This window comes from Embiotoca jacksoni, unplaced genomic scaffold (genome assembly GCF_022577435.1).
Source record: "Embiotoca jacksoni isolate LCO1_2020_lvr unplaced genomic scaffold, fEmbJac1.0.p SCAF_21, whole genome shotgun sequence".
Lineage (NCBI taxonomy): Eukaryota > Metazoa > Chordata > Actinopteri > Embiotocidae > Embiotoca > Embiotoca jacksoni.
The window spans coordinates 4,092,006-4,104,033 of record NW_027185352.1 but is presented as its reverse complement, the minus strand read 5'-3'; positions in this window follow the sequence as shown (position 1 = coordinate 4,104,033).

Below are 12,028 nucleotides of genomic sequence, written 5' to 3'. Positions count from 1 at the left end.
ACACAGTGCACATGACAGCATCCTTTCTGACACATGAAGGGCTCGCTGCTGCTGGAGAGGAACACGGCTCAATATAAAGAATTGGATTTTACACTCGACTCCCACCCCTGTCCTTCAATACCTGCTTATAGTCAGCGGTGGTGCAGTCATAGTGCATAATGGAAATGCACTTACACATCAGACAGTTAGCGGATGTATCTTGAGTGAAGACTAAAAATAGTTGAAGCCCGTGATCACCTCCATTGCAAGCAGAAAATACTGAAGCAGAAACTTTTGCTGGAGAGCTGCCAGTGGTCACAAGTAGCTATTACATGATAACAGTAAATATAACAGAATTTACACAGCAGTGTTTATTTTTAGTTTAATAACGGTAGACACCATAAAACACTAGTCATTCTAAAACTAACTTAAGTTGGATAAAGGTTTGTTTCGTCCCTTATACATTTTGCTTTTACTTTTTAACAGGAAGATTGTCTTATTTCTTTCAAAAGGTAAATAGTGTCACTTTAATGGCTTATTTTGGCCAATTTATGCATTAAACTGACCTCTTTGATGAAGAAAACAAACAGATCCCTGTTAACACTTTATTTGAAAGTTTTTGATGAACTCTAAATAATAAAATAATTGTTTTCAAGTATGTTTGCTGAACTGAACCATGTAATGTTGCATTACTTAAAGGTTGATAAAATGCACAATTATTGCCAAAAATGAGCAATTTTGCCACATGGAAAACCAAGATTCAAAACAATAAAGATTCCAATTATAAATTAAACTTACTTACAAACTTACTTAGAGAGCTCAATTTGTACCAAATACCAAGATCACTTCATTAAACAGATACCAGCACATAATACCCTGGTAAAATACAGTCTTCTCATAAGCCTGACAAAAAAAAGTTATTTGTTTTCATTGGCAGTTTTGTGTTCAGACTGAAGCTTCGAGAGGCTAAACAAGGAGATGATTAAGTTACAGTCATCCCTGTTGTTGACATCCCTCCAACATGGCGGCACAGCCCTTTGAACCGGCTCCAGCAGCTGCTCTTCAAACATTACTTAAGAAGCCTCTGTAGCTCCCTCTTGGTATGCGTGATGACCGCTAACTTATTCCTCACCATCAGCAGCTCTCTTTGATCTGGAGGAAGATGGAGGGACTTTGTGACAGCAGGTGCGTGAGGCTGGAAGTGATTTAGGAAGAGCATCTAATCCAGATTTGTGGGGTCCCATTTCATTAAACTTCCTGCCACCAGAGTTTTTAATAAATTCTACTAAAATAGGAGGAAATAGTGCATTTTTGGGTGGTGGGGGGGTGGTGGGTGGTGGAATTACCTTTAACTGTGGATTGATACTCATTTGGTGCTGTGGTGAGGATTTCCTGCAGCAGGACACATGTTGGTGTATGTGGGACTTAAACTACATGGTAATGAAGGATCATGTCAGGCAGTTCAACAGTGTGGCTCACTGCTGTGTTCAATAGTTTCTGAACAGTAGAGTAAAAAGGCTCCAAACCAATGATTCATAGCTTCCATAGAGATGAAAGCTATGAATCATTGGTTTAGAGCCTTTTTGTGGACTTTGGTGAGAATAATACAGAATATGACTTGACTTAAGCTGCCAGGGTGCTTCTTCAGAAGTGCTTGTCACACATGGTCGAACAGTTTTGTAAAGTGCTGAAGCAAGCCAAATACCTAAAATAGTCTTTTTGCGAGGAGGAAAACATGCCTTTCAATGATGTGATGAATTTTAGCTGACAAAAGTTAGAATGTCAGAATCGACACTGCAGCATAAAACAGATCCAAACCCTCGATGTTTTCAGAAACTGCAGCAGCTCGAAGCTGATGAATGATGGAAGTTAAATCCATGCTGACTCATTTCATAGCAGGTTTTTTTTGGATGGATAATACAAGTTTCAAGGTGTTGCACCAGCAATAAATTAAATAACTAATGTAGCAAGGTAAGAAAGGCCTCATTAAATCTCCAAAATTTAACAGAAGAAAGACGACAGTTAGACACACTAAATGCACTGAGCACATTATTGATATTATATTAGTAAAGTTTTCAAAAGTGATTTCAAAGCAGACACTGAGCCAGTCAACCTGAGATATTCTGGTAAACTATTCCACCGACTTGAGACCTGGTTGTAAAGGCACCGTTGCCCCTGGTTACGAGGTTTGTTGTAGGCACATCAGTAATGCTGCCATCGAGATCCTGAGATTATGAGCAGATACATACTGTATGGGGTCAAAAGGTCACAAATATATGGTGGGGTGGTGAATAAACGATACAAAAATGTGAAATACTCACCTGAGAATATTTCGCATCAAAATTCTTCATTGGGGCAGCGATGTCAAATTACAACAGTTGTTCAAAAATGGACTCCTACTTCAGATAAAATGATGGATTCAGCATCCTCCAGTGATGATGATCTTGTCCTCCTCTTCCTCATTTGACAAAACAAGAGGAGATTTTGGTTTGTTAGCCAAGAATGCTGTGACACTGTATGACCAACTCTAACACATCCAAAGATAAACTGCTCACTGTTCACATAGATTGTGATTGATTGTAATAGATTCTGACAGATTCTGACAGGTCCAACGATGCGACTCCTTGTGTTGTCCTTGGGATTGTTTTCTTTGTCATTTCTGCTTTTACTCACTGTGTGAAAACTCAGAAAAACATAAAAAAAAAAAAAAAAAAGCACTTCTTTGCTGTGTCACATTTGCGTTCTGTAGGAATTGAAAAGTGAAAAAATAATTCATTAACGTGTGAAATAATCACAAATTAAAAAAAAAACCTTTTGAGTGACGACCTTCACGATGAAAGATACGTTTCCTCCTGTGTGTGTGTGTGTGTGTGTGTGTGTGTGTGTGTGTGTGTGTGTGTGTGTGTGTGTGTGTGTGTGTGTGTGTGTGTGTGTGTGTCCTTCCCTTCTCTGAACACAAACCTGTAGTGGGTTGCAGAAACTCCTCACTCAGCCTGTGAAGTGCTGACGGTGTCGTACACTGTTTGACTTTCTTGATTGAACACTTCTAATGTGGAACCCAGTCTGTTAGAACAGAGTAGAGAACAGCTCTTACACTGTTCAATGCTGCTGTGTCCTGCATCTCTAACTCCGTCATTTAAACAGACCGTTCTTGTGAATGCATCAAAGTTGCGTGTGAAACAAAGCATGAATGTTGTCAGGCCTTGTTTACTTTATGGAAATGTATGTGTGTGTCTATAAATCTCATGCTATTTCTAGTCAATCTGGATCTATTGTATCTGAATAAGCAGAATGACGTCATGAGCAGTGCAGTATGAGGGTACCTCAGGCAGCGGTAGATCCATAAACTGAATATCACTCGTATAGCTAAAGACCACTGTGATTAATACAGATTCTTTTTAATCTGTCCCGTATTCTATTTATGGAGCTATTCAACTGCTGAATTGCCAAACATGTTTCTGAATGCTGAGCTACAACACAACACAACACACCTGGGAGAGGCCAGGAGAGCAGCGGTGGAGGAGCTCAGGTTGCAGAAGCAGTCCTGAAAGGATGGATTGATTTGTCATCTTGTTGTGAGAACTTCGAACTCTGAACCAGTTTTATTGGGAGAGGGGCAAACCAAAGCCAGAGCAGGTCAACCCACCAGGCAGCTACCATCACCATCAGCTTTTCATGAAGACTTCATGAGGAGGATGAAGTCCTGCAGCTCCGTGTTTGGCGCATGTTTCTGGAAACCTGATGAATATATGTCCACTAGTCTGTTTATCTTAGTTCTGTTTCCTGTTTGGCTAAATGCTCCATTATGTTCGTTGTTAGTAACTTCATTATTCTGCCTGTGTACCGAGCAGGTGGCGTAAAGCGGGTCTATCGGAGATGTTTCTCTGTAAACAGCTGCCTCCTGCTGGGAATGAAGTGATTACTGGAGTGAATCGAGTGAAACAAAACAAAGAGTTGTGGGTGGTAAAACCAAAACAATGAGCTGAATGTCTGAAGTGACTGATAATTATCTGTAAGTTTGTCTCTGTGAGTGACCCCTTTTACATGATACGGGCATTTAAGCAATTAACATAAAAATAAGAAGAGCAGCTTTATCCAAACATGTTTTTATTTTGGATATTCAAAATATAATACACACACAAACACACACACATATATATGTACATATATATATATATATATATATATATATATATATATATATAAACACACGAGGTTGGGTCAGTAAGTTGTGAGACTGCTTCTGTTGTGAGTAGAAGCTGGAACCTGGTTGAGTGAGTGTTCCAATCTTTGCTGCTTCATCAACATCAGCACCTGATTTACACGTTTTATGAGTGTTGGGTCGGGCACATGACGCTTTCACCATGGACATGAGCAGAAGGCAGATGAACATTTTTTTGTCTACCTCTGCAATGAGCTGGGCGAGATGTTGTGAGTGGCGTTCGTGTTTCAAGAGGAGCAGAACGTCACTGCCCGAAAAAAAAAAACGAAAAACAAGGCGCGTCAGGTCAGGAGCCCAACCAGGTGGATTTTCTTTGGGGTTGGAGGCTGGGCACCGTGAATTCTCCCCCCAACACGGAGTTTAACTGTGACGTTCTGAGGCATCTGAGGGAAAACATTTCGAGCAAACAACCCCAACTGTGGCGCTTAGGATCTCCAACATGACGTGAGAAATGTCTGGAAGCGGCGCTCACAGAAACGTGTAACTCAGGCTCTCAATGGACCAAATTTGCGGGAAGCAGAAGAATTTTCAAAACGTTTTGTTCGACCCTCGTAATGTGCTCAGTGCTCAGCGGTTAGGAAATCTCATGGTCAGCAAATCAGAGAATGGATTTTATATTTATGACCCAGATATCCTCTCATTGCAGCAGCAGACCAGATTTGCCGTCCTTCTGTTATCATAGTTAATTTGCTCTCACCTTTCAGTATGAATATGCAGGTGGTGTAACATGTACATTTTGCATATGTGCTGTGCTTCCTTCATTATTCATACACAGCATCATGCAGCATGTAATCCACTGATTATGCTCAAGGTGCTGAAACAAAGCATGATGCATAGGCATACAGGCTATAGTATATTATGATGACGTGTGTGCAAGCTCGATAAAACTGTATAAGATTTGCTGTTTTTATGTTCTCTTTCAGTTTCAGCCAAGCAGTCCGATGGTCACAGACGGTCTTCAGCACCGCTGCTCCATTAACTCCACCTGCTTATTTCCTTGCCAACTTTGCAGGAACCAGTAAGTTAGTTCATGGTCTAGTTTGTCCTGTTTTTTTCTTCATGTTTGTTCACTCTATTATAAAAACTTTACAGATGGTGCACGAGTGCTGTTAACTACCGTCTAAAAGCCATAATCATCTTCATCCTTGTCATTGCTCAGATTAGAGGGACTCGGCTGCCACTCCTACATCACTCCCACGTCCGTAATCACAGATCCGGCCGACATGTGGACGTAGTCGCTCCTCAGCTCGCTCTGTTATTCAAAGTGCCTGGCGAGGAGATAACAGGTACACAAAGAAAAGCACATCACTCCGGGACATCTGGCGTTAGCTCGACTCCTTCATCAGACGGAGAAACAGCTCATCAGCACGGAGAGCGGAGGGCAGATTGTTCACACGCTCGCTGTTTTGTTTTCTCCCGACTGCGTAGGCAGAAGATAGATAAGTGTATGATTGCTTTATGGTGCTTCATTCAGGCTGTTTGTTGGAATCGAAGCCAAGTTCTTTGTGCCTTTTGTGTTTATTTCTAATGGATCAGATACGAGTGAGAATCATTTTTAAATTGGAAGTTTCATTATTTAGAAGTTGTGGATTATGAGGAACACAACATGATTAATGTCATACTATACAACTATCCTTTTTGTGAATAGCCATTAACCGGCTGTGCACTGTTGTATAGGCACATGCAAATCCAGGAATACTTAGACATCTGCTCACTTGTACATTAACTGTGTTTTATACATTCTATGTAAATGACCCAAATGGTAAAAGCAGATAATGATGAGCAAGACAAGCCGGCTCTTTGAGAAAGTGTTCAGCTTGTCATTTTGCCCATTTCACTCCATGTGTTTGTGCGTGGGCGCAGATTGGAGTTTCAGTTATGCAAACATGTCTTGGAGGCAAATCTGCCCTGGCACACAAGGTCATCACTGGCTATCTCTGTGATTCAGAGGCACAGTGACTTCTTTTGGGTTCAGTTCATTTTTTGTCAGATTCCCATCGGCATGCACGAGTAACAGTCTTCTTGGCTGAGTTACGTCAGAGGTTTTCTTGTAGTGGAAAGTCAGACAGAGGAAAAAGAGGAAAGGAGAGGAGGAAGTTCATGTTAACGACACCTGATGTTTAAGGTAAGTTATGCTCCTCAGCTACATTAAAGCTCTGGGTCTGTCTGCCCGATCAGCTCTGTGATTTCACACCAACTTGATTTGGTCCAAATCAAAATACAAAGGTGCCACAGATGATGTCTGGACCAAGGAGGCAAAAATCGTGGTGTTGGTCCTGATCAAACAGAACGATGTTTTTACTTTGTTTGCAGTCGGAAAACTGTTTTTAGATGGTTTGGATTTTCCAACCAATTACAGAAAGTTCAGGCAGGCTATCGTCACCCATTAATCAACAGAAGAAGAAGACGAACTGGAGATTAGTGAAAATGAGCTGCGGTAGCTCATGGGGAGAGGAAGACAGAAAGTAAATGTAATTTGGTGCGACAAAGAAATTTAAAGTCAACTTTAAAAAAAGCATAAAAATACTGAAAATCATATAATGTTAATGTTCATGATGTTAATAACATTATAATATATAATTAAAACAATAACAATAAATTAATCTGTTTATTCAATTTTCTCAGTTCAAACTGAAAACAAATCTACAAACACAATCATTGTCAAGCAAAAGGACACGCAGCCCACGTAGGTGATGACAACAGGACATGTATGTCATGCAACGTTTTTTAATGCACCTGCAAAAATGCTAATTGAAACCAAAAGTAACTGGATAAAATGTATGCATGAAAGAAAAACATTATTGTGGGTCCGGACTTTCATGGCTGAAAACTGCCTTAGACTGCAAACTAGTTGTCCTCTTATGCTCATATTCCATTTATCTCATTAAATTGGACAGTTTTGTGAAAATAAACAAGTGTTAGATCTTTAGTAGCTTCTTAAATTAGAAACTGTGTTTCTTTAAAGCTTCACTAATAAATGCTTTAATATCAACAAATCAAATTAGCAGGTATAATGTGAGTGATATAATACCGATAGAGTCCCTGAGAATTAATACCCGACTACCATATTCCGCAGCTCTTTGCACTGGTGTGTGCTTGTTTTAAAGCTGCATGAAAACAATATTTTCATACCAACAATTAACCAAATTGAATACTGGTCTATACTTGTTGTGTTAAGTAGCCTGCTGTTTGTATAATTTGACCAAAATGTATTGTCTGCCATTCGAACCTCGACTGTTGGTTAACATCCCCTCCAAATTCAGAAAAAAAAAAGATGGAGATTTTTGCGGCCTAAATAAAACAATATGGTGTATTATTTTTTTCCAGCAGCAGCTCTGAGAAGTGTGTGTATAACTCAAACTGCAGTTTACTGTGTGAGTACAGTCTGGAGTGACTGAACCGTTGGCTCTCCTACATCTCTCGGCCTTTTGACCCTCTCTGTGCTTTCTGGCTTTAGTCTGAGACCATCTCCCTCTCCACACACACACACACACACACACACACACACACACACACACACACACACACACACACACACACACACACACACACACACACACACACACACACACACACACACACACACACACACACACAGCAGCACCTGTTGCCAAACCACCCGGCAGAGGCAGTGCCGCTCAGTTGGCTCGGCTCAGCCTCTCTCAGCGATTAGAGCAGGAAGTTGGTGATAAGAGCAGAAATGTCACCTTGGTCTCTGCTGCTGCTGAAAACTCTATAAACCCACACACACACACACACACACACACACACACACACACACACACACACACACACACACACACACACACACACACACACACACACAGACACACACACACACACACACACACACAGACAGACAGACAGACAGACAGACAGAGGTGTGCTGACTGTAAAGGTGAGCTTTATGAGAATATATTTCATAACCTCCCTTTGTGAGTTATAGAAACACAGCTGGAAGGAGCAGCGTAATCACAGGATTCAGATGGGGATCTTGTGTAATTTAGGATTATCATGAATCTGTCTCAACTCAACCATAATTTTGTTTCAGACATTTCGACACAAGAACATTACATTAACTGAAAATCCCCTCAGCAGCTTGAATGAGTGAATGAGTTTTTGATTTCAGTCGGTGGGCAAGCAGCTTTCTTAGCTTCTACATTAACATGAACCCAGTGAATCGGTTGATGAAACACTCTCCAGCTGAATTTTAGACAGTTTATTTTTCAAATTCTTGTTGACTCTGTAGTGAAACGCCATCAGACTCCGAGTTGGATCTATTTTGTCTCGTTTAATTGCATTCAACATTGTATTAAATGTTATTTAACAATAGTTGACCATCAGTACGGCCATCAGGTCTCTGAGTGATGAATTTTCCCCAGGAAGTTTGCTATTTAAATACATGTTTCTCTTAAAGGAGCGAGCTGAGTCACAAACGTTTTTATGGTTTGCTGACATGTCCTGTGAATTGTGAATCAACTTACTTGCTTTCGTTGGTTGTTGAACTGGTTTATCCGCTTCTTATTTAACGCTATCACAAGCAGGTCGCAAAGTTAGTGTCACTGAGGGAACCGGGTCAAAGTGAAACTGTTACGAGGAGGCTACTTTACATGCTGTTACATTTGAATTTGAAAAACACTGTTAGCATACTGAAGGCGTGAGACGTGACAGCCGACAGCCTTGAACTGGGTGCACAGACTCTCGCTTCCTTTAGGACCTTAATCCTGCTTATTAATGGCCTGGATCCACAATCTTCTTCTGTGTTCAGTAAAGGCACATGATCTCCTCGCAATATTGAACATTTTCAGTCTTTTGTTGTCGGTGCAGTTTACTGTGCTACTTTCTTCCACCCATTTGTTCCTGTGTGTCTCTGATGAGCTTACACAGGAAGTCATCTGTCACACCTGCTTACAGTCGCTATAACTTTTTATAATGTTTGCACAGTTGCAGTTCAGGGGAGGACATAGAAATGACGCATAGCTTGTGCTGGTCTGCATAAAACATTTTAAACCTTTTTTCGTTACAACATTCATCCACAAAAGGAATTTGAAATGGACATACAATTTTATAATTTACTCTGTAGTGGTATTAAGCTGAAATATTATTTCAAGAATTGGCCAAAATTTTGCTGCATTCATTTATAAATGATGTCATCAAAATGTTCAAACAAACAACCACTTCCGTTCCCCTGTTAGTTAAAGTGGCAACAACAATCGTGTCCTTCACTTTTGAGTTCCCCCCCCTGGAAACATTTCCATATGGGCAATGTTTCTGTCTTTGATTGTGTTTTCTCTATTACATTCATTTCATTTGAAAAGTGGTTGTGGATTTAAATACAGTTCTCAGGATGTCTCAGGCTTAAGAGTGGCTAATTTACCATAAAAGTGCATCAAATGACAACCACAATGTGAAAGGTGCCTCTGGTGGTGATGAACTAACAGAGAATTATCGGTTAAAGCTGCAGCTCTCGGCTTTATGGAGCTTTATCGTGACTTTCAGCTCCTTGTATTTCTGTAAAGTCTGTAAAATGACTGTTTGGTTCACTCTCACCACTCTCAGGCTGACATTTTCAGCCATAAACATTTTTTTCAGAGAAAAACTTGTAAAAAGCCACTGCACACTATGTACTGAGCAGCAAACAGAACCGGTTAGAGAGCAGCTGGTGAACATCGTGCTGCGTTTAGCAGCTAAAGAGCCAAATACTTCCTTCAGGAGTTAGTAGATACCAAAATTATACAGTTATACAAACATGAGGCCACAGCATGTATTTATGTCCCGGATATCTTCTCATTCAAGCGGGAGACCAGTTGTGCTGTTTCTTTGTTTCTCACACACACGCATAGTAAACATCCTCTATCAGTGTGAATATGCAGGTGGTGTGAGCTGTAGACTGCTGAATACAAATATACACAGACAGGCTGTGTGCATGACACACACACACACACACACACACACACACACACACACACACACACACACACACACACACACACACACACATATACGTATCCGCCTCCTCACCTGCACACACAGACACACACACAGACACACACACACACACACACACACACACACACACACACACACACACACACACACACACACACACACACACACACACACACACACACACACACACACACACACACAGGTGTCACAGTGTCTGCCAGTGATAACAGCAGTCATTCAGATGAGCTGACTCGACCTCCTCCTCGCTCCCTCTGATTAGCTATAGGCCGGCAGCGGCAGCGACAGCGGTCTCTCGGCCAATCGCTGACCTCCCTCTGTTTGTGTGAAAAGAGCAGTTCCTCTTTTGCATGAGACAATTCTGTTGTTACACAGGGATTATCTTCTCCCAGAAGCCAAACTGCAGTTAAAAGCAATGCAAATGGGGGACAGCAGGCCACTTTGCAGGCAAATTAATCTGGAAAATAGTTAGCCAGAACCGGTTTGGCCACTAAATGATGCAGCTTTTTCATGTTTCCTTTCAACAGCTGTAGTTTTTATTTTCCTAGACAGAGGCAGCTGGCATGAAGGAAATACATTTTCAGAGATATTCACAATTTGAATTTGAAGCGTTGTGATACTGTTTACTTCAGGAAGTGTGCATCAGATATCATCGTACAGCCCAAGCAGTCTGTGAGACTTCTGCCTTTTCATGCACAAAATCAACCAGGAAAATTGTTGCAACAGGTTAGCTTTCACCAGAATCTGAGGGTGCCTTAGTAAGTTTAAAAATAATTGTAAGTGAATGTCCAGTTTTCCCTTTCAATGTGTTTTGTTTTTTTTCACCATTTTAGCAGCTTTAAGAGATTAGTTAAGTGTTCTTTTTTTTTTTTTTTTTTACATTTATAATGGTTTAAAAAACTATTAAACCTAGAACTCTAAGATCGATAACCAGTTTGAGGTCTCATTTTACCAGGTGCTGAATGTGGGAGAATCCATGTATTCATTGCAGGATCTTAATGAGTTTATTCTTTTTACAAAAGGCCTAAATTAGGATTACCAAAACCACAATGAGTAATTTGTTTTAGTTAATTTGTGTTAAGATTGTAGCAATTTAATACATTTACATATTGTTATGTAACTATTGTAAACAGTCTAAATCAACAATTTACATATTTAAATCAAATTAATTGCTTTATTTATTTCTGCCGTATACTTCCTTAAAACTATCGCCACAAAGAGCTTTACAGTGAAAATTCTAAACACAAAATATAAAAGAAGGCAAAATAATTTGATCCTCTGGGGACTTACATTAAAAACTTTGGAGAAGTGTCCTATTAACCTGCTCAATTTGAAGTAAACTGGAATTATTTTTATTTTACGTTTGTTTGTCTGCCTCATGCATTACAAATCTTTTTTAGCGTATCATACATCCAGAAAAAGAAACAATGGCATTTTTTTTCAAACTTCGGGAGTAATACACAATTTTCATGTCTTTAACTTTTTTTTAAGTTAAAGACATTTTTTCTAAGACAGAATTATACAAACGGTTGAATGTGAAAGGCTGTTAAGGAAAGAGCCTCCAGGTTTTCTCATACAGCTATGGACTTTACCAGATGCAGTTCAGTGGAGTGGAGCACATAATACAGGTGAGCAATCAGTTTAAGCATTAACATTCCTCCTGACAGGTCGGATCACAAGTGGCCAGCAAAAATACAGGTGGAAGCGTTTCAAGACACATAGAGATCCCATCTGTTCAGGTGGTCTGGGACATTCATTTAGTGGAAACGCAATGCGTCCTGAGTAAGCATTGAAAGACCACCTGCTCAGCTGACGTCCTCTGAATATCAATAAATGACCGAGTGCTCTGACGTGTTTCCC